Source organism: Streptopelia decaocto (assembly GCF_964273445.1).
Source record: "Streptopelia decaocto genome assembly, chromosome: 3".
In the NCBI taxonomy this organism is placed as follows: Eukaryota; Metazoa; Chordata; class Aves; order Columbiformes; family Columbidae; genus Streptopelia; species Streptopelia decaocto.
Genome location: NC_138656.1, coordinates 7,053,356 through 7,076,124, shown reverse-complemented (window position 1 = coordinate 7,076,124; position 22,769 = coordinate 7,053,356). Strand labels below are relative to the sequence as shown.

Genomic DNA, 22,769 nt, shown 5'->3' with positions numbered 1-22,769 from the left:
CTAAGACTCATCCATCCACCACCCACATCTAACAGACCTACCAGCCATGGCTTTTAAATTGTTGCCACGTCAGCCAGCAAAGAGGAGATTATATATATAGGCAAAACGTGGAGGTCCTTTTGAGTATCTTTCCAGTAGATGGAGACACAGCCACAAAGTGTTTATTTCCCTAAAAGTTGACATTATTAACCCATCAGTTCAAGAATAAAGTGATATTCCAAAATTACTACTATAGTCAAGACTTACCCAGTTGTGAGAAAAGAAATACGTCTGGATAATAATCACATCGTAGAGTTGAATTAAAATCCCAAATAATTTGTAATATAGCACTAAGTAACACTACATTAATCTTAACAGATTAGCAATTCTAATTCTATATTAAAAAAAAAATCAAACAGATGAAGTTAAAAAAAATTGAACAAAAAACCTCTTCAGCTAAAGCGTACGCATTGTCCCCTTTATACATCAGCAAAACCCTATGATGAAATAACCAACACTATAAAACCGTGTTGTTGTTATAGTGTGGCACACAGTGACAGTACATTACACAACAACAACGAGAACTAAGGATCCTTCGAATCAGACTTGCAGGTGGACAATAAAAAAAAGGGAATATCAATGAAAGCAGCGTGTTGTAAGTTCAAAACAAACAAACGGAGATGTTTCTTCGCATAAAGCAGAGTGGATGCCAAACAAAAGGGAAAAGTTTATGGGAGCTGAAAATCAATATTAGAAATTCACCTAAGAAAAAGTCAATGAGGGAGTTAAAGCATGAAGATAAAATCTGTGGATCATAAAAAGTCCCTGAGCACTGAAAAGCCAGGGCTGGGAAAGTGTTCAGAAAACTGCTATTAAATCCTTGCCCTGTCCAGACTTCTCACTGAGCATCAGCTCTTGGCCATAGCAAAGGCAGGACACTGAATGAGACACCTGGTCTGACCCAGCGTGGACGTTCATACAGTCTTCAACAAACTTTCTGCTTAAGTATCAAGAAAACTATGGAAGAGGTGGCAAGAGGAGAGGGATTTTTTTGCAGGCTAAAATCTGTGAAAATAACAAATTGTGTCAGAACAATAACTCCCAACTAGTAGGAGAAGCATGAAAGCAGCAAACAGCACAGGTGGATCATGGGCTGATGGCCAGCTCAGGCGGATGCAGCCCATGGAGCTGTTGATGTACCATTGACAGCCAAGGAGAAAGGCACATGTTGGTGGACATCGACTTAACAGAGTCACCAAAGGTTAGAACCAGCCTAAAAGGGACCTATATGAAAGGCATGGCACTGTTGCAGTATCTTTTTACCAAGGGGAAGGAAAGCCACCATCACAGGGAAGCAGCCCACAAGCCTCCTCTGCCCTGCCTGAGACACAGGTGTTTGGAGATCAAGTCTTGATGTTCTTTTGAGCAACCCCTCGCCTGTGAAGAACCCATAAGGCAAGGGAGTTTGCTGCACAACACGCTCTTGCACTCCTATGGCATGAACAAGGAACACACATCACACTAGTCAACCGTAAAAGGGACTATGGACCCTCCTTATCCTTGCTGGATTTGCCACCAGCCCCAACCTTTGAAGGTTCCTTCCAACCCAAACTATTCTATTATTCTATGATCCTCTCTTGCCCTGTGAAGATCTTCTCTCGCTAGTCTTCATCGCTTCTTCGCAACGTGCTGCTGTGGAAGGCTTTAGGAAGGACTTCATCCCTGACCAGTGAATAGCTTTCCAAATCAGAAAAACAAAGTACTACATCACCTTACATTATTAGTGTCCTCTTGCTTTACGACAAAATAAACACAAGGAGGAGGCACATTTTATACTCTCCTTTCATGTACATATTAAATACACCATTTGTCATAATCTTTTGAGTATCTGATAGATCTTTACTACTCCTGCTACATCCTTTTTTTCTGTAGCTCACTGTCCCACCTGAGAGCAGCATTCACCCCCCCTAAACAAAAATGTCATTCCTGGCCACATCTTAAGAGCTGAGAACTTTATTTCCCTCTCCAGCCAGCACAATTTTCAAGAAGTCATCCAAAATCATTTTCAGAAAACTTTTCCCCAAGGAGTTACAACTAATTAAGAACCCATCCGTGTTTTAGCCATTTACATGATTCCATCGTGGATTTTGCAATTTTTATCTAAAGTCTTTGAAGTTTATATAACGTCAGTCATTCTGAGTCATCAGCAAATTACAGCCCTCTTTAGTGCATTGGTGGAAACGCTGTCAAATATATGGAGCAAAACTGGTCCTAAGACTGCCTCCCTTAATGCTACTGTTAACCTCTTTCAGCAGGAGAATGGATATTTTTTTATAATTATTCTTTGTATTAATTTATAATCTGCTAATTGATTTTTAATCTGTAACTTCTAAAGACTATTAACTTCTGTCTCAGGGTTTTTTTGCCTGCTGTCAATAACTGTGAAGGGGAGCACGCACTGCCCAGGACACATAGGGAGAGCTGGGCAAAAACAGTAAGAGCATATAGAAGTGAACAAAAAAGAGGGAGGCAAATACACCTAACGTTTCAGTCAAGTTTGGACCTGTTCTAATAATAAATGAGAGAAACAGTTTGAACACTACATGTAATCAACAGTGGTCCCTGACCATACCACCATTTCTCTCTTTCAAAATATTCCTTAAAACCTTTTATTTTTACATCAGCATTTAAAAAACGTGACAAAACACAACCTGGTGTTACAACGAGCCTGCTTCAAATCACAACAGCCAACACCAGCTCTTCAGTGGGCTCCTGGTCTTCAAGCAGAGCTCTTAAATACACCAGCAATAAAAAAGCATCAGCTGTGACTGATTTGGTCTCTTGAACTGCTGGGATCAGTAAAGACAACCCATAAATTCTTTATGGACTAAAAATGCAGAACATTAAAATATACAGATTAAGCTAAACCCCCTTTAATATAATTCAGGATTTTGGCTGCCACTTCACCCATAATTAACATCAACGCTAATACGTTTTACTGTATTAGAACAAGTATAGCCATAAGTCTTCCATTATGGTATGGAACAGAAAGCGGCCAACTCCATAATGCGACTCAGAAACACCATATGTTATCTGGCAAATTGTAGTCACTTCTATGTCCATCCTGCAGCTGCAACACTCCCTGGTGATGTCCCAAGTCCTGAGAGCTCCCAGGACGTGGCTGTGCCATTGTTCCGGATACTCAAGGGTTGGTTACATGGCACCTGTAACAAATAATCATGTACACAAAAGCCTTGTCTGGGAATTGTGATATTATGCCCATTGAAGGAAAACTGGGGAATGATAGAAGGTCGAAAGGGAAAGCCCATGAGGATACAAGTCTTGCTCTAAGAACACTACCCAGATCAAAGAGATTCAGAGAACATTTGGCTGCAATTGCAGACACCATAAACCATAAAATTTATCCAGTATTTTAATGCAAGAACTCCAAGAATAAAAAAGTAACAAACCTAATTCATGCAACACTAGCATGTACCTCCCGCATAATGATTTTACTTGCAACACGTGTGGACAAATAAGAGAAGAAAGGTGAAAAGGGTCCATCCCCACACCTCAAAGCTTTTTAGGAAATTCCCAGAAAGCAATAGAGACTCCCGTTAGAAATGTATAAGGGAAAAGACTGTTTTACTTGCTTCCTTGTGAAACTTCAGTATGAGCTACATAATCTCTTTTTTAACTATTACAAACATTTATACTCTAAAAACATCATCAATTCTTGTGAAATTCTGCACTGCAGAGTATTTGCTGCTTTCAAGAACTTGCAAATCACAGGGAGCGTGGCGCTTGCTATGTTACGCTTTGACCACCTCACTCCTGCTGACACGCAAATCCAGCTGAACCGGTGCACTGTGCAACTGAAAGTCAGCACAACTCTTTACCATCACGGTTATTCCAGAACGGTTTGAACTTCCTAGGCTGTTTGGTAAGATTTGTTGGGTTTTTGTTTTGTGCCTAAACTCTTCTGACGCAGCGTTGCAAACTCTCCGGTGCAGTTATAAAGCAACTTTAAAGACATGAGCATTCGCTGTGTCACCAATTTCCATGACAAAAAAAAGTAACGCAAGCTCTTACTAAGGTAATTAATAGTGTCTCCTGATCATTTAAGTTTCAAGAAGTCGATTAAATCCAAAAAGCAATGGGCAAAACCAACAGTTCCACTGTTTTTCCTTATCGCCATGAATTAACTACTCCCAAAAAAGACAGATGAAGTCCATTAGCACAGATTTAATGGACAGTTGTATACAAAACTTTTCTTCCTCAGCATCATCTCTAATTTCCGAATCTAACAATGGAAATATTTTTACTGCCAATTCAAGTTACAGCACAACTTCAACGTTCTTCTGTTGCAAAATAATTCACCTTACTTCACAAAGGGCAGAAAGGTCCATTCTTTTGTATTTCATGCCAAAAAGAAACATCTACCTACTCTGTTTCTAATTACTGAGATGCAAAAGGAAACTAGTAGATAAATACATTTTATTCCACAAAAAAAAGCTGATAGACAATACTTTTCACCACAATGTAGATGCTGCCCTTTGCCATGAAATCCATATGTAATGGCCTAAATCCCAGATGGAGGCTATTAATTTATCAGAGAAACAGTGTAAACTGATCAAGTTTTGTCATCATGAACTAGAAAGAGAACTCTTTGCCCTAAAAACATAACAGGAGTGTACATTCTCTTCCACAATTGTTCCTGTCATGGGGACAAAGTCAATCCTGTCACACACAGGACTGCCAATGGCTGTGCCTACAACAGCAAATTCGGTTTCTGATACCATTAAAACATTTTGCTTTAGCTGCCTTTGTGTTGATATCATGCTCATTTCATATGTATTGGATACACAGAGGTAGTTTAGCCACAGAAAATATGATTTTCAGTCTCACCAATGTATTCACTTCTTTCCTGAGAGAGAATAATTCAGAAAGAAACAAAGTTGAAAGTGGATTATGCAAGCTACAGGAAAATCAGCTTCACATGAGCATTGTTCTATATTCAACCAAAATATAAGGAGAGGCAGCTAACATTTTGTTAAAGCACAGTGGGATAATAAACACACCAAACTTGTTGGGTGTTTGGAAAGCCTGCAGAAAAAGAGCACACAAAAGGCATTGCCTGAAGTGCTTCCAGCACAGGTGTTTCAGTACAGACACTGCTTATCTTCAACCCAGACACATAAAAACCTGAACCTGACCCAAGACATAGTCCTTGAATAGGTCATTATTTTTCATATTTTAAGAAAAAACGTATTCTGGGTGCTACCAGAACTGCAATGATAGGCTTAGCCCAACCTGCCCTCATCTAGGAGCCATTTCCTGGTGAGCGACTGTCTCAAGTTGTCCCTTAGGGAAGGGGGTGGGAAGTCAACATTTCCAAGGATTTAAACATTGCAAGTACGCCACTCCAATGAACATATCTGCAGCATATCATGATAAGAGATTTTATTGGCCCTGTAAAGCCGGCAAGCCCCAGGAAGGCTGCTGCATATCCTTGACTAAGCCGATTTCTCCATCAAGTAACTATTTACATATAAACAGGCTTTGCTATAAAAGCATGCCATGACATTAAAGATAGAGGGGGAAACAAGTGTTGGAGAGACTGTTCCCAAACACAAGCTCATCTGAAGCTTGCAAAGCATTTCCTTCAGCACACAAAACAATTTCTATTCAGCCATTCCTATCTGACGCACATTTTTAGTAAGATAAGCTCTCTGAGCTACCAATTAGACCATTTAGTTCCTGGGAACTAATGTAATCATACCCTGCATATAAAGATAGCTTTTAAAAATATTTTTTAAGGCTGCCAGTACAGACATTCAAAAAACCCCACAAAACTCTAGAATTAATATTGCTCTTACCGTAGTTCACTCATTCACTCTCCCTTGGACATATTTTTTTATTATTACACGATTCTTTCTGCTGAGCCCTAACTCATTCATTTCACAAAAGCACAATTCAAGTCACCAGCATGAAGTACGTCATTTTAAGCATCTTCTGAAGGGTGTGCCTGAACTTAGGGGCTTTTCTGACCCTCCAAACCACACAACACTCACCATAAAGGCTTTGTGAACACCTGGATCCATCAGCGATATCACCTTGACCAGCACTCAGATGGACTCACTCAGCATTTCAGCTGAAGGAGGCAGAACGCCACACACAAACCTTGTGTTGGCTTTGAGCTGCTGATACTAAAGCAGACAAACCTCAATCCAGCATAAAAGTAGTGAGGTGCAGAGGGGTAATACCTAATATGACAAGTTTTTTTGCAATCGAGCCAACATAATGATTTTATGCCAGAACAGTGCTGCTCAGCACATGGCTGTGGCAGCCTCACCGCAGCACTGAGAGCCCCCAAATAGATTTACTGTATCATCAAACCACAGTTGAAATAGGAGCCACTTAATTTCCTAGTGTGGGGTATTCACATGCGGAAAAAAAATTACAAAAAATCAGTAGTTAGACATATAACTGCTTGACTCATCACCCCACCTTTTTTTTTTCACTAGAGATTAGCTGTGGATAAATCTGTGTGTTTTCTTTTGATCACTGATAAGCTCCCCTTACATCCAGCCTTTTAGAGCGAGATTAGAAGAACAAATTTTGGAAATAGCACACCCCTGTCCCTCAGTTTGGCTGACCTGGAAGGTAACTTTGCGGTGTAAAACACTGGAAACAGTCTTGATAACACAGGGATGATTTTGTTATCGCTGACGAGTGCTTACGCAAAGTTGAGGCCTTTTCTGCTCCTCACACCACCCATCTGTGGGTGGGCTGGGGGAGCAGAAGGAGCTGGGAGGGGGGACAGCCAGGACAGCTGACCCAAGGGATACTCCACACCATATGATGCCATGCCTGGTATATATTTTAGGGGAGGAAGGAGGAAGGTAGGGGCATTTGGAGCGGTCGTGTTTGTCTTCTGAAGTAACCATGAGAACGCCCGGCTTTCCTGGAGGTGGCCGAACACCCACCTGCTGGTGGGAAGTGGGGAATTAATCCTGTGTTTTGTTTTGCTTTGCTTATTAAACTGTCTTTGTCTCAACCTGCAAGTTTTCTCACTTTATTGATTCTCTCCCTATCTCACTGGGAGGGGCATGGACGAGCGGCTGCGTGGTGCTGAGTTGCTGGCTGGGGTTTAAACCATGACACTCAGAGAGCTGCCTCCTCACAACAGGTAGTTTTCCCATTTTCTGCTACTGAAATAAATGGTTTCTTTACAATTTTGAAATGTTTACTTTGAAACTATTTTCAAAAGAATATAATTTTCAAAGGTGAATTCATAAGATACATCAATAGCTAAGTAATGAAAAAAAGTACACGAAACAAGTCATTCTGCTGAAATTCTCCTAAAAGCACGTGCTTCACCCCTGTTACCTCCTCAAGGATTTGCTTTTCTACCAGTGTCAAGTCTCACTTCGCGTTGCTTGCAAAGCAGCAGTTTGTACGACACAGGTTGGAATTCTGGTATTTGTGGTGATTTCAAACACCAGTGAACCAGTTTATCAGATATGTCTTCCACAGTATCTGTGAAGCTCTACAACCTTCCTGCTGCTTCAATAGTAACACTTAATGTCCATCAGCTGCTCATTAATGGTAGCTACATTATCTGCCTTCTATACTGAACAGCATCATACAAGCAGCACTCACTGTGGGGAATTCTTGTGGTCAGACGACGTCTGGTTACGGAGCATTAAAAGAAAGCATTCCGCTATTTACAAAAAGAAAAGAAAGGCAAAAATCTTCTCACCTGTTAGCAGAATACAGAGGCAAGGAACCTTAGGATTAATTTGCATTTTGGTGCACTCCACATGCAAAATTAAATGGCTTTTGGTTTTGTTACCCTGATCTTTATTAAATCTTCCATTTCTATTCGCATCCTTGAAGCGATGACATCTTACTCTATACCAGCCTTTGGTTGGAGACAAATAAAAAACCCCAGAACTAATCCTACAGGGATCTAATTACCACAGCTGGAATACATTTTGCCAACAAACGCCTGTAGATTTTCTCCTTCACTATTTCTTTCAGGAAAAGCCCACTAATATCCTTTTGGAAGTTCCCCATAGTAGCTGTGCTCTGCTAATCGAACTTCAGAGTGTAGAAATAGCCTTGTGTGCTCTACCTGTGAAAGAGTTTTCTAAGCTTATGTATTTTGAAAGTATCAAAATGAGCAGCTTTTTCCAAGAGCTCTTGCTCCCAGCATTCTGCCCTCCCAGACCAGCCCGAGGCTGGGGCTCCACAGAGTCATTTTCATTATGTAATAAATCAGCAACATAGAATCACAGAGGAGTTTGGGTTGGAAGGACCTTCAAAGCCCATCCAGTGCCACCCCTGCCATGAGCAGGGACATCTTCACCAGCTCAGGTTGCTCAGAGCCCTGTCCAGCCTGGCCTGGGATGTCTCCAGGGATGGGGCATCCACCGCCTCTCTGGGCAACCTGGGCCAGGGTTTCATCACCCTCTGTAAAATCAAGTACATCACTAACATAATCTCCCAAAGCATTTTCCCATTGTTTTGAGCTCCAGACACAGCAGGCTTCACCAGACCCATCTTTGTAATCTCACTGTTCTATGACATGACTTCCCATATAACAACAGATAGAACCATTTTTAGAATTACAATATCAATCAGAAATTCCTACAATTGTGCAATGTACTATTATTAAAAAATAATATATATATATATATATGTATGTGTGTGTGTATATATATATATATACACACATACACAGTTAGCACCCCAAAAGACTTTGTGCTGGAGTGGATGGAGTAGAAGAGGACAGGGATTCACTCCGGCTGACCTACAACTCTCTGCACTCCTGAATTATTATTTTTTAACCTTGGGGAAAAAAATGAATTCTTCTACTGAATAAATTTAGCATAGAGTCAACTTAACGATCACATTAGTCCCTGTCTGTTCTCCCAATGCCCATTCACTATTTAATTAACCTATTTTTGTAGGTTACTTCTTGGAGCTATTTTTAGGTATTTTAATCTAAGTTCTCCCTTCTCTAACAATGGTTACACGAGTTACCTTTCTGCTACCAACCGTGTCATCGCCATTTGGATGTTAGCAAGAAAAAGGTTACGCCAAAGCTTGCTCTGACTTAATTTGCCAGTATACTGCTGCCAAAAATTCATTAGCTTTTTTTCCTGGTTCATACCTAGGATAACAGAAATCATTCCTGCTACCTTACCAATCTGCTAGAAGATAGATTTTCTTCATTAGGCCAATAACGCAATCATCATCATGAGCTGATTTAATTACAAGAGGTGAAAAATGACCCCATACGTCATTTTCCTGGAAGCGAGACCTGCACAGATTGCAGCTGTGCCAGCCAGAGCCGTGTCTGGTGGTGGATGTGTTGACAAAAAAACCTCATTATAGAAAACGGGGTAGTGACATCGATGTTCCTCTGGCCTGCAAAGGCTGCAGGGTGGACACGAGTAACAAAGTCACAGAGTTGTTATTGTGGTTGGTTTGCCACAGCTCATTGTTAACTGTAAAGCTAGAAAACAGGTAGGTAAAAAGATACCAGAGTAACTACCAGGGCAGAAGCCCAGCAAAGGCTTAAAAATGTTTGTGATTGTAGGTCAGAGCCTGGGATTTGCCTGAACTGTTGTAAAGGGAACCTCAACTCTTTCCCCAGCTGATCCACAGAGAGACTGGGCATCTTTTGGAAGGAATTCATAATTACCAGGGTAACATTCTGAGCAATTGTCATATTGGCTGTTGAGATCCCACATGTTTGCAGCTGTAGCAGATTGCTGCAGAGTGGTCTCTCCCTTTGCTGAAAGTATCACATCTGAGATTTTAACTGGGAATAATGAACCTTTCATTCTGTATTCTTACTGCACATTTGACTGATCTGCTAGAGTATCAGCCTTTGCATTCTCAGTCTCTGCCTATTGAAAACATCAAACAATTCCTCATACCTCTAACGGGTAAGAGATGATGATTAAGGCTTTCAAGCTCCTTCTCTAAAATCTTATCTTTGTTTTAGTGAAAAGCAAGTTTTTTGGACTTGGAGGAAAAGGGGTATTTCTGCAGAAGGCTCATCTGTCTTGACTATTTTAATAAAGTCAGTTGAAATCCATTAAAAGGGGGAGATACAATGCAATCTGTACAGTGGGGAATTTGCCTCCTTATACTTTATGCTCTTCCAGGAAGCAGTTGAAGTAAGAAGCAGAAAACAAAGAAGAGAGTTTTCAAGTAGAAGCACATTTGACAAACACAAAAATAACATGGAGACGGACAATAACGAATAGACTAAGTATTAAAAAGATTATTAGTGATTACAAAGCCTCATCTGTAATTAGATGCTTTCAAACTCAGCACAAACAAACATTTGCCTTTTCTAACCTTCATCTTAAAAATCGAAAGTTTTGTTCTTTACTCCTGAAGTCTTCCTGGATATACATTAACAATTACATATCATTGTTAATAATAGAATTGTTATTTTATATTGTGGTTGCCAATTATATATAATCACTAATATAATAATATATAATTGCTATTTTATATAAATGTTATATATAATGTTAGCAAGAAAAGAGTTATAGTAAATCTTGCTCTTAGCTTAATTTGCTGGTATACCACTACCCATTATTAATGAAATCATACAAATTGCTAAATAAAATAATTATATATTATTTAAAATGATATATAATTGTTGCTTTATATATACGTGTGTGTGTGTGTGCATATAAAACCAAGCTCCTCATATAGCAAACTTTTCACCTTATGTATATGTTCAAAACTCTGGAGATCTGTACAATACGTAATTTTACAACAAAGATCTTATCAAGTAAGGATACAACCAGCTATTAGGTTTTCTTTAAGTAACAGAAGTGTTTTGGCTAGTAACAGAACAAAACAGTTAAATACATGGTAAATCTAGTATATAAAACTAAAATGTACAGTTTTCTCTGGCTGGGAAGTTTACAGGAGAAAGACAAAATTTTGCACACTATATCAGTTTCTTTTTGTATCGACTTTAACTTGCAATATTGTGCTGGGATCTTTTTAGACTGTCACGCGGATTCATCTTAGGAGACAACACACTCATTAATATCCACAACGGGTCGGGATTTGTTATTCAGTTAGCATACTTATTAACTGCAGAAAGCAACAACTGGTGCACAACCCGTAAAGCTCGTGCTGGATAATTGCTCCAAGTTATTTTTTTTAAGTGTACATGTGGCTGGTTGCAGCTTCTTGGGAATCCGACTGTACCAGTAACGTTCTGCAGCAGAAAATGCCCTTATTAATGCAAGATCTGCCAGCAGATACAACCCCAGTTGCTTCTTTTTCTATGTCTAGGAATAAAATTAGCTCTTCAAAAGGATGCCTGCGAGAATGAAGAGAAGTTGACACAAAACAGAAGCCAAAACAGAATAGCAAAAAATTGAAGGAAATTCTGGATTTTCGGGTCTTAAACTTCATGTTACCTTTACCAATATTGTTGTTTCTAAGTGTTCCTACCTCCTCCCCTCCAGAAAAATTCATATTAAATTCAATGGAGACAAACAACTACTTCAAGGAAATGAAACAGCATCTAGGTAAGGAGCACAGGTGTTTTTTACCTTTTGTCCTCTTTTAATCATAAACTTCTTCCTGATAACTGCCTTCAAATACTGTAAATATCTTGTAAAATCCCCATTGAGCTGTAAGATTACCTGGCAGCTCTGCTGCAAGTTGATATGCTAACAACCAGCGAGCACATTAAGCTTTCTTGACCTTGACAGGACAAGCTACTGCAATAAAGTGAAAGACTATTTCGCCAGAACCGCAAAAACAACTCCAAATCTCAGTTTTCCCAGCCCAAGCCCAGATCTCAGGTGCTGTCTCAATGAAATTTGGAAATAACATGTCAAAGGAACTTCGCTAAGCCTAATGTAAGGACAAACTTCTCTTTTGTGGGAACTGACAGAGAAAAGATATAGTGTCTGCAGCGCCAAAACTGATATATGCATTCACCATGAAGCAAATCAGTTAATAACTACTTGGTGCTCATGTTTTCTGAGTTCTTCAGAAGAGACTTCTTGAAAACTGATCTTTATAAAGGGGGAGAGGGAATCCTGAAAACAAGGATATGGAGGTCCAGCTGAGAACTGCAGTGACGACAAAGAAATCTTTCATTACTCCCGCTATAATGCATGTAAGTGTTGATCAAAATCCCCTATTCAGGGCCAGCCTGATGACTGTGACTATCTGTCTTCCTGCCATCAATCTAAACTGTGGAGAAGGTTAATGGGTCAGTGGTGTTGCCCAGGGCTCAGTATTTGGGCCAGTTCTGTTTAATCTCTTTATCAATGATTGAGACGAGGGGACTGAGTGCATCCTCGGCAGGTTTGCAGATGACACCAAGCTGGGCGGGAGTGTTGATCTGCTGGAGGGCAGGAAGGTCCTACACAGGGATCTGGACCAGCTGGATCGTTGGGCTGAGGCCAATTGTATGAGGTTGAACAGGGGCGCTGATCCATACAGCATCCACACTATGGAGTTTCATGGGGAAAACCATAGTTGCTAAAGTAACCACACATTTGAATTTCTTCCTTTTTCCACGCCTTCAAGGCAAATTACTTTTATAAAGTTTACAGCAGTCCAAACCACTATAATAATGTATTCTGAGCATACTGCAACACATCCATGGTATTCTGTCAAGTAATATTTATTATGTACTCAGTAATAGTAGCTTACCAGGAGACATTTCTGGAAAAATACCGCCTCTTGCTTTAAAAAATTCCATTGGCAGAGCTTTGAGAAACGCAAAACTTAATTTTAAACAAACAAACACACACACACTTTGGCAGAGAACCATCCAAGTTCATTTTATGCTGTTTGTCCCCCTCGTTTCCCTACCTCCGCATCTCAGACTCTTCTCCTGACCCACCAGCCTGTGTCTTCCAGTTATTGCAGTCACTCCAGTGGCAGAGGTCTGGTAGGAGAGCCCACAACTGGAAGCTGAACCGGCATCAATTTCATCATACAGGTTCTCTCGGTTTAAGGTTTGTTCTTAAAAGTTGAGGACAACATCCAATTTTTTCCATGCTGCTGCCTCCAGTGATTCAGGCTCGTGTAATGAATGAGGGCTTAGTCTATAAAAATCTATCAAAACAATTTGCAATCTCTATGTCAACCAATTTGCCCTATCTCCTAAAAGAATCAGCACAGGGGTTAGAATGATACTGTGCTATTACAACAGCGAGAGTTTTGCCGCTAACTTGAAGAGGGACAGATTGTACCTCTTTTTCTCATGTTTTCCCAGCTTCCCCAAGGGGAAAAACTCAAAGCTATGTAAAATTCCAGACAACTGGCTTATGCAGACAGCTAAAAGAGAGAGACAAAGGGAACAGATGTTGCACAAAAAAGTCAAATTCACCCTTAGTAATGCAGCAGGAAACGTATCCCTTAAATTTAAAAACAGGTGGGTGACAATAATTGGTTTAAACGTAAGGATTTTCAGTACTCTCTGTTGAGTTGAAAACTTTTACATTTAACTAAAAAATAAATAAAATACTCCACTTGCAAAAAATATGAAAAGCAAAGTAAGTTGACGGGATGCATGCGTGACCCATGCATTGAATCATAAGCACCATTCATAACAAGACAAAGCCAAAGAAAATTACAGTGCCTTTTATTCTGCTTGAGTAAGACTTCACCCCGTCAATAGTCCTGCCAATGTCCAAAAGAGGCAGCGTGGTGGAATCAGGACCCCAAATGGCATGTAAAGCATTGAATTTCCAGGCTGAATAGCTCACTACATACATTGTCTATTCTTTAAGATAATTGCCACAAGATCTCTCTGTAAGATCACTGCAAGAAGCCTTTAGAAAGCTTACCAACTCTGACCAATACATTAGCTACAGTTTCAATTACCCTGTTAATGTGAAATGTTTTTCAGCATGCAGCCTCACAGAAACCAGTTAGCAATACTATTAACTTCGTGCTTAGTGGGTGAAGAATTGAAAAAAGATTAACATTAAAGCATGGAAATGCTTAGCTGACTTATGCAGGTAATAATCATGAGTGCATAATTATGCCAAATGAAAAAGAAAAAAAAACCCCCACACACTAAAGTAATGAAAATGCCAAATCTTAAAAACAATCCTATAATGAATAGTAAGGCACAAGATACACTGTTTGTAAGCAATGCTGGCATACAAATGAAACGCACCGCAAGAAAACTGCCCAGTACAGAGTGCAATTGGACCTGTTGGTAAAGTGCACTCCATAAATTCATGCAAACAAAAGAAGTCATTAAAAACAACCTTGTTCACCAAAATCAACATACAATAATACATCCTATTTTAGACAAATTCTCTTTTGGTATAACAAGTGTTATTCAGCAATGCAATGAGGAAAAGAATCGCTGCAACCCAAACCCCACTGTTCTTGCAGAAGTAAATGTTCCTTTAGAATATACCTTATCTGCTCTCCATATTTGAAATAAAAGATGTTTTTATCAATTACAGTATTTTTATCAATTCTTGTAATAAGTCTTTTGAAACAACTATATTTACTGTAGCAGCCAAATAACTGTGAACTGACAGAAGCTTCTGTTGGTATTTTCCTTCTTTTTGTAAGAAACAACATGAGCACTGATTGAGAAAATGACTTAAATTCCTGTCCTACATCCCAGCACAGAACAAACCATTAAGGTTCTTATGCGATTTGCTAAATTGTGAAGAAGTTTAGCACATACTTAAATACTTTGCTGAGTCCAAATGCAATGTTTTGCTAAGCCCAACTGCACAAGACTGTACACACTGCCAAGCCAGTGCAAGCTGGCGTATTAAACTTTGTCCATGTGCCAACTAAGGTTTGCTACAGTGTGAGCCTTAGATGTTTATTTAGAAAAACTGATGTACCAAAGATTAGGTCTTTCTAGCTGCAGGCCCTTGGCTTTGTCCAAAGTCAACAGGACCAGAAGGTGTTTGAAATTAAGTCAGTAGCCTGCAGGTTGCCAGCACCAAATCCTATGGGCACAAGAACCTGTTAAAGGGAGACATTTCACCTGAAAGCCAGAGCACCGTTCAGTTCAGGAGACCCTGATTCAAATTCATGATTCTGTCTGGACACTTCGCCTGTCTTGCTTGCCACCATCTTCTCTCTTTAATAGGTGGAAAATATCCCTTGAGCTGCTGCTTTGATGTAAAGGGATGAAGACAAAAATATGAGACATCAGTAGCGTTGCTTACTACAGGCATCGGCTGTCTAGGATTTGTTATGAGATATGATCTCTAAAATATGGTCTGGACTCATGGCACTACCAGAACAAATTCCTGACATTTAAAGATAACGCAGGACTGAATTCTCTTCACCACTAAAGCCAAAGCTTTCGAGTCCTTGGCCTCTTGGGAACTCCTGCTTTTCAGAAGAACCCATCTTCTGTGGCACGTGCTGGCTGGATGATGCTACGGCTGCCATCTCCCACGTCATTTCTTACTTACCTCTCTACATCCACATTCTCATTACCCCAATTTCTTAGCTCATCTGTCTGGCAAAAACGCTCAGTTCATCTAGAATTCAATCTGCTCTCTCGTTAATTAATACAACTCTAAGCTGCACGATCTCAAGTAAACCCAGGCTTGGCAAAGCTGTGGAAACCTGCTGCCCATACGGCTGGGGGACAGACAGACTCCAGAGGAAGGAGAGCCGCCTACAGAACCATCCAACTTGCTCTTCATGTGCCTGCAAGCACACAGATTTTTTTCCTTGGAGGGCTTCCATCAAGGATGCTTAAATCACTGCTTTGCACCCCTGCTGCAGGCCATACGCTGGGCAGGAAACCACTGCACATTTCTAGGAGGCAGAATTCAAACAGAATTGTATCCCTTTCGAAAAAAAAATATATCAAAAAATCCTTTCCTGTCAGTGAAACAGTTTTTAAAATGTCTTCAATGCTCCTCTCCCTCCTGCCTGCAGCTCTGCTTTTTGAATTGGACTTCCCAGATAATCTGGATGCCAGCACAAATTATTTGGCAAAGGCTGGACTGCTGGCAGGTGGGCTGCTACTTTGGCAATTTCTAGTGAAAAAAAAAAGTCTACAAAACCCCAAACGGGCAAACAGATTACTCACTGGCTGGTAAGCCAAATCCTCTTGGGGCTGTTGAGGGAGCTCTGCCCCTGGCTGCCAGCCTGCTGCAGTACAGATGGAAGAACTGGCTGCTAAAATGCTTCTCTCACCCACAGCTCAGCAGGGGAAGGGACCCCAAGTCCCACTGGAAATATTTCTCTGGTAACTTATCTTGTACTTATCAGTGCCTTCCCACAGCAGAAACAGTATTGCTTTTCCTTATGCGAGATCTAAAGGAGAGATAAGTAATTTTCAGGTGTTTCATTCAAATCAGTTACTCGTTGCAGAACACTGAGCACAGTTAATTGAAATTGTTTCCTTGCTCAAATATTTCAATTTTCACCGCAACGCAACTGGAGACATCAAAGATAAAAACTTTGCAGCTGTTATTTTGTGGGTTGAACTACCTAATTTCCAAATATCATGTCATTCTCTTTCAGTTGTTTTGACAAGGTCTTCCCTGTGTTCACACTACATTTGAGGTCTTTATATCTTACACACTGCATGCACATTTCTGTAATAAACAATAAGCTCAATGCCAAATACGTTCTATATTACATCACAATGAATCAACAGATTTAAATGTAATTTTGTTCCACAATTCCCTAGGTGTACTTAGAAAGTGCACTATGGCTGGTTTCAATCACAAAGCCTTGCTTACAAAAGCACTGGTATAACATTGTGTGTACTCTGCAGATGCTGGGGAAGGGAGCAAAACCAGTCCCTACTTATGATATACCCCTGACGTTATGACATGGACATAACTATGATGTGTAGACATAGAGATTTACCAGTGCTTTTTCAGTTTTATGAAATCCTGCCAATTTAAACAACAAGTGAAAGTTGGAAGTGGTCAAGATCAGTGCAAATAAAAATAACATTCTATTGAAATGCAAGCCAATAAGTGAATTCAGTAAGCACCAAAAGCAAAATCTCACAGACCTCAAGAGTTAGACACGACATTGCTTTGTTTTTTACTTAATTCATATTGTCCCTTCCATTTCCTTAGCACATAGTATATAATACACAAATGAGTTTTGTTTTTAATTTTCCAGTTTAGTGAGTTCTCCTACCAATCTCTTGATCTCTCATCTCTACCAACTTGCTTCTCATCCAGTCTCTGACAGCATCCCATGGAACAAACACTCAGCACAAAGGGGGCATTACGCAGGTTAAAATCCCTTCTTCCAGCCCCACCATTTGTTCCAGTCACCTGTCAACGTTCCATCTCTGTGCAGCTCCAAGGCTATGATATTAATCAGCTGTTTGTATAACTCTTGCTTCCTAAATAATATTCTCTGCTTTCCCTGACCTGCTCAGCACTGGCAGCTTGAACAGATGACAGCTGGGGGTCCCTCAGAACGATGTGACTGTGTGAGACCACCAGCCTGCAGTTTGGCAGCAGGGACAAGGCGGGATGTCGGGGAAGCCACCAAAGCAGCAGGATGCCCTAGAAAGCCTGGAAGGGACTTGCCAGTCACTGCACTGACAGCAGCAGCACGTCACGTTAACATCTCCTTGCAACTTTGTTCCCAATCTCCTACCAAGTATTTAATTTGTACTGTAATCAAATCAACTTCATTTCAGACCCCACCTGGAGTCCTGTCTCCAGCTCTGGTTCCTCAGCACAGGACAGACATGGACCTGTTGGAGAGGGGCCAGAGGAGCCACAGAAATGATCAGAGGCTGGAACAGCTCTGCTGTGAGGACAGGCTGAGAGAGCTGGGGTTGTTCGGCCTGGAGAAGAGAAGGCTCTGGAGAGGCCTTATTGTGGCCTTTCAGTGCTTAAAAGGGGCCTGTAAGAAAGATGGGGACAGACTTTTTAGCAGGGCCTGTTACAACAGGACAAGGGGTGATGGTTTTGAACCAAAGGAGGGGAGATTCAGGTCAGATGTGAAGAAGGAATTTTTTAAACTGAGGGTGGTGAAACCCTGTCCCAGGTTGCCCAGAGAGGTGGTGGATGCCCCATCCCTGGAGACATCCCAGGCCAGGCTGGACGGGGCTCTGAGCAACCTGATCTGGGTGAGGATGTCCCTGCTCATGGCAGGGGTGGCACTGAAGGCTTTGAAGGTCCTTCCAACCCAAACTATTTTGTGATTCTATAATTTGTCTTCATTTGCAAATCCTGAATAACAACAAAGATGTCCAGGGACAGGTGGAGAAACCTCAGATCCCACAGGAGTTGTCCCAGCTCCTCTTACCGAGGATGAAGAGGCAGAGCCCGCAGTGCCCACCGCTCCGCACATGTCACAGGGCTCTCCAGAGCCCCAGGCACAGCCTCCCCATCACCTGCCAGGCTTAGGCTGGGGATTGCTGGTACCAAGTGCCAAGCACATGAAGAACATCCCTAGGCAGATGTCAAGCTGGGCCCCTCTGGCAAAGAGCTGGGGAAAGGAAGTTTACAAGTCCAGGAATAGTCATATTTGGGATGAGTTTATCCCTGCCAAGAGTTACAAAGTAGAGGGACAGTCACTAGCAGAAGGGAAAACACTTCGATTTCTTGGCTAGCGCCGGCATGGCAGAAGAAAACAAGCAAACCTACCAGAAATCACTGAGGAAGTGATGATGGAGAAAGTAACAGACCTTATTCTCAAAGGGCAAGCAGAGGCGGGGGAAATGGAACTGTCATAACCAGAAAGGTGAGGGAGATAATAAAACACAGGAGAAAGCTGTTCCTGTACTACAGCCAAAACTAAACCCGGGCTGTGATAAATCTTTGGGGAAGGTGCCCAGGAATAGAAAGGAAAAATACTTCCTCAATCATCTTCATTAGGAAAGGCAACATTGGGACTGGATAAGGGTATTTTAGTATTACTTTTAGCCAAACATTATCAATTGTAAGGAGTAGGGGGAAACTAATATAAGAAAAAAAAAAAATTCCTTAAAATGATAAGGAAGTACCAACAAGAGGCAAAATGATCAGTATGAGAAAAGCTTGGACTTCACACTGAAGCAGAGGTAGTCAAGCCAGAAAACCATTAATCTCCTCTTTAATATTTTTAAAGGTTCAAAATCACCATAAGCACAGGGTCTACCAACATAATTTGAACCCTTCCTAAATGGCAGCTTCACATTGAACTACCAAACTGGTTTTGTTACTCCTTGATATTTTTCTCCAGCAACTGCATTTGACTCAAGTCATTGCAGCAAATACATGGCAAGCTGGGGAAAGTATTTTTGGCACATAACGTGACTCGTAGGTATTTGGCAGGCACGGCAGACAGTTGCACTGATTGCCTCAGTGTTGCCTCTGTCACTTGGTAAAGTCCATGATAGATTTGGCCAAGCTGCTGCATCCTCCTAATGCCGCATTCAGCTCGCTCACTCTCCATTCATTCTTAAAAACAACACATTCAAAACCAACGTGTGAGACAAAATACTATATATCACCTAATACATCACCCCACACAATGTACTTCTGCTACTGAGCACAAATGTATTCCACCATAACCCAGCAACTAACAGCAGTTCTTGGTGTGCCATGCAATTGAAATGCTGGAGCTGAAAATGAAGTGGTGGAGGAAAAGTGGTTATTGGAAAGACAGAAAAGAAATGGGACTATTATTATCAAGGTCTTTTAAAATAACTTGTAAACCATATATAATGAAGAACCAAGCTGGTTTAGTAGCAACACGCATTTAGTGCTGATTAGGAAGCTGGAAATGCTTGTTCAGTCTGTCCTCCTCTTCTGTTCCAGATGCCAAAGGCTTTTCCTCTCCAATTATTTTTAAAGCTTTTGATTTTTCCCGATTACCCTTTTGCCTTTACTTCATGGTCACTCAGACGCAGCGTAGGTAGAACATAAATAGTTGTAGAAAAAGACTCGAGAAGCTGTTCAGTATACTATCATTTCCCCTTCCTTTTTATAGAGGAGGAGAAAGGCCCAGAATAGCATCATGCAATCATGTGCTGAGATGCTCCCCGGGCAGCAGAGCTCCCGAATGGGCTCCTTCAACCATTTTAACGCCTTTAATGAGAGCAAAATGTATCTGGCCACCACAGGCTTGACTCTTGGAAAATACATGCAGAGGATATTGCAGATTTTAATAGCGGCAAGTCAGGGTAAGCAGGAATGTCTAGTTCAAAAAGAAAAGAAAATGTTGATACTAATGTATAGCAGCATTCCAACAGGGCTCAACATGTGCCATAAATCAGACTGAGCTATAAGAAAGTATCAGTGGATTTAGACAATATAGGTGCTTTATGGTATAAAATAGTTATAGCAGCTGACTGACTCCACACTCCTCAAATTTATTTTTTCTTGCCAATAGCAATTATTTGTAATATCCTGTTGATGGGAAAAACACCACGTAAAAGAAAAATCCACATATCAGGCACAGGTCTATTCTGCAACTCGAAAACACGCAGGCGATATCATCTCAAGCCTGTTCACGGGAAGTGGTGCTACACAGGGAGAGTTTGTATAATACGTTTTACATCTCCAAACCAGCACACACAACAGAACAAGACCAGCGAATAGGCAGAACAGTCTCTCTTAATTGAGCTGAATAGAGCACAAGCAGTTTCTTGCCTTAGAGATGTGCCCGCGAGCGAGCCCTGCTGTTGTTTTCGACTCGCATACGTGACCTACGTTGCGTGCCAGACCAGGAATCGCTTTCGTTGCTCCAATCTGGTGCGACCCCTCTGATGGCTGCACTGCTGGGCAGCACGGGAGGCACGGGGAAAGATCAAAGCATGCAAACCGCAAGATGATATAATAATAAATTACATAAGAAATATGTATTAGGAACTTCTAGTCCCTCTAGCAGATCAAAGTGGCAGTGAGTGAAATTGAAAGGTAGTTGAAAATGCAAAAGGAATCGGTTGTTTGGTTTGTTCGAATTAACTGTGGAACTAACTCCAACAGAATGAAATAGAAAATAACAGAGGAACACTAGACAAAAATATCAAATAATAAATTTAAATGCAAGCTATCTGGCATTTTAAACAGCAGCTACGGCTGAATTCTCTGCAGAGCCTTGTTTGTACATCTGAATCTTTATCAGAAGTACACCCATCATTTCAGTTCTCAATTGCTCTGAAATCGGGCAAGCAAAAAGTTTCTAACCAGGTGGTGGTTTTGCAGTGTTGCCTCATGTCAGCTTGGGCTCTGGCTGACATCGCTGACTTAATTTTCTGTTCTAATCAAAAGAAGATTTAGTTTCTTGTATTGAAAGACTAACAACTAACTTAAAGGCTCTGGAACACCTGGCAGGACTGCGTATTATTTTGGTAGCTTGATCCCCTCTGTCCTGTTCTCTGGGGTTCAAAATTAGGCTAAACAACATGGGAGCAAACTGATGAAATCATTATACACAACGATTTTAAATGTAAAGCAGAATCCTGAGCTAGGCTACTTCTGTCTATTGCACAAGTCTCACTATAATTCTACATTAAATGTGCTGTCTATAAATAATACAAATCTATCCATACATAGAAATCCATGTACATGTGGATTGATAGCACCACAGTAACTGAAAAGCCAGTTACTGATGCGAGTGAGAAATTCAGGAGTTATTTTAATAATGTGCACTTCTCTGGCTGGTTTCAACAGGTTAAGCCTCTAAAAAAGCCTAGTAGAATTCTTTAACCAACTCACAACAAAATTGTCTCTTTTGCTCACAAAAAAGCCACTAAGACTCTTCCTCTAATTCAATCAAAACTTTCATCACTGACAATGCTAAGAACAGCACACTCTTCAGATCTTTTCCAATTTCCTAAGCTATCAAAATCAATTTCTTTAAGACCTGCAACTTATCCTAATTAGGAACTTTGCTTTGATACGCCGCGAATGACCTCGAGGATTCATTCTAATAAACAGAAACGATTCTTGGTAGTCTGCGGTCCTCACAAGCTCCGCATCAGAAATCAATTAACTCGTTCCATGGCAAAATGTCCTGTGGTTGATGGTTCTGTCCCAAATGGTATCTGTAACACACTGACACAGCCTTGAAAAGCAAGGCATGGACTGCTCATCTGAAATGAAAGTTTCTCAGGAAGAACTGGTTTGGTAATTTCCTCTTTCAATGCAATTTTGACAAATAAAACTAATCAGCCTCATCAGTGGAAAAATAAACAAAACCACACCACATTCTGAATTAAGTGACAACTGGCTGAAGTAGTATCTTGATTCATGCTCACAAAATACTATAGTGACTATATCCACCTAAGCTAATAGTAGCCTTTTTCTTTCTTTCATAAAAATTCACTGATTACCCGCTATAATAGCACTTACTGTGCTATTGGTAGGGATTAGAGTTGCCCAGCAAGGTTGTGGGGTCTCCATCTTTCAAGAAATTCCAAGCCCAAAAGGACATGGTCCTGCACAACCTGCTCCAGGTGGTCACGCTTTGAGAAGGGGGGGGTTGGACAAAATGATCTCCAGATGCCCCATCCAACCTCAGCTACTCTGTGACTATGTGAAAAATATTCATGAATTACACTGCACTGTAGCGTATGAAAGAGCTCATTAATTTTAGTCTGCATGTGGCTTATACATAACAAACTGTAATTCAAAATGTAGGCAGGTTTCATGGGGGAAAACCCCATGGTTGCAGTAACATCTTCCCCCTCTCACCACAAAACAATTCCTTAAATCAAGGAGCTACTCTGTGTCACTAAAACTTCAGTTTGCTATTTATGCATGCGGGAAAAAAGTCAACACTGAACAAGGCTTTGTCAAACACATTTC

General features: G+C 40.8%; 1 protein-coding gene across 4 annotated transcripts in view; it reads right to left on the bottom strand.

Annotated features, from left to right (window-relative positions):
- Window positions 1–22,769, bottom strand: part of MACROD2 (mono-ADP ribosylhydrolase 2) — a gene marked incomplete at its 3' end in the record, with an annotated part of 876,609 nt that overhangs the window by 302,531 nt on the left and 551,309 nt on the right. The window lies entirely within an intron of this gene.